Source organism: Cupressus sempervirens, chromosome 8, assembly GCF_028749045.1.
Source record: "Cupressus sempervirens isolate cs-2001-9-10 chromosome 8, ASM2874904v1, whole genome shotgun sequence".
NCBI lineage: Eukaryota > Viridiplantae > Streptophyta > Pinopsida > Cupressales > Cupressaceae > Cupressus > Cupressus sempervirens.
The window spans coordinates 323,044,661-323,046,164 of record NC_143125.1 but is presented as its reverse complement, the minus strand read 5'-3'; positions in this window follow the sequence as shown (position 1 = coordinate 323,046,164).

The window sequence follows — 1,504 nt, the reverse complement described above, 5'->3', positions numbered from 1 at the left end:
AGCTTATAATGACCAAGTCATAGCAGCTAGTGGTAGCCAAGTACCAGCAGAAATTATAGAATTGTTGAATGAGTATAAAGAGGTTGTTGCTAAGGATATTCTTGATAGTTTACTACTAGTAAGAAGTATAAGTCATTGTATGGATTTGATTCTTGGAGCTAGTTTTTCAAACAAAGCACCATATAGATTAACACCTATAGAGAATGAAGAATGTAATAGACAAGTGCATGAATTTTTGCAAAAAGGTTTGATTAGAAAAAGTTTGAGTCCATGTTTTGTACATGTTGTATTAGCACCTAAGAAGAATTGAGAATGGAGAATGTGTACTAATCTCAAAGCTATTGTTTGAGTGGAGAAAAGTATTTTGCCAAGATTGATTTGAAAAGTGGCTATCATCATATCAGAATCAGAGAAGGTGATGAATGGAAGACTACTTTCAAGACAAAAGATGGTTTATATGAATGGTTGGTAATGCTTTCGGTTTGACTAATGCACCTAGTACTTTCATGAGGTTGATGAATGAAGTTCTGAAAGATTTTTGGGTAAGTTTGTGATTGTTTATTTGGAAAATATTTTAATATTTAGTAAGACCAAGGAAGAACATCTTGAGCATGTTAGGCAAGTATTGTAGAGATTGAAAGAGGAAAAGTTGATGATTAATTTGAAAAAGTGTTCTTTTATGCAAAGGAGATTGTTTATTTGGGATTTTTTATTTCAGCTGATGGTTTGAGAATGGATCCTAAGAAGGTTATGTTAGAATTCTTTAGAATAACTAAGAGGGGGGTGAATCAATTATTCAAGGTCCAATAATGTCCAATTCAAATTTTCTAATAAAACAGGAGTGAATCAGAAGTAATATCCTTTTACTTTCTTATCATGCATGCAATTAAACATTAAACAATCATAAAAAGTAAACATGCATCACACCATAACACAAAGGATTTTAATGACCTAGAAACCCTCTAGGAATAAGAAGGTAAAATTGGGGTGGGGATGACACCCACAAAATAACTGCGCAATTGATTTCAACCACTTCTGATGGTTTTCCCTGTTAAAGGCATGCCCTATTAAAGGCTTTACACACTGTAAGATGTGACCCTGTTGAAGGATTTCTACACCCTATTAGGAGTGTGCCTTGTTAGAGGACTTAAGAACATTCAACTTAGAATGTCACCATGTTAAGGTTACATAGAGCTATTAGGCCCACCCAAGTCCATGGGATTTGCAGTCACCTTCTCAAAAGAATCTTTTATCCCTCTCTAATGATCTCCTATCCTCCTCCTAAAGCTCTCCTATCCTTCTCCTAAGGATCTCTTATCCTTCTCCTGGGGATCTTCTATCCTTTTCCTGAGGCTTATCCACCTAGCTATTAAGCTAACCTAGCAATATAGGATTTCAATATCTAATACAATGGTAAGAGAGTATTAGAAAGGTTTTGACCTGATAAATATTGCAACCCTAACCTTGTAGATTTTAGATCGCTCTTCAATCCTTTTATATGCTT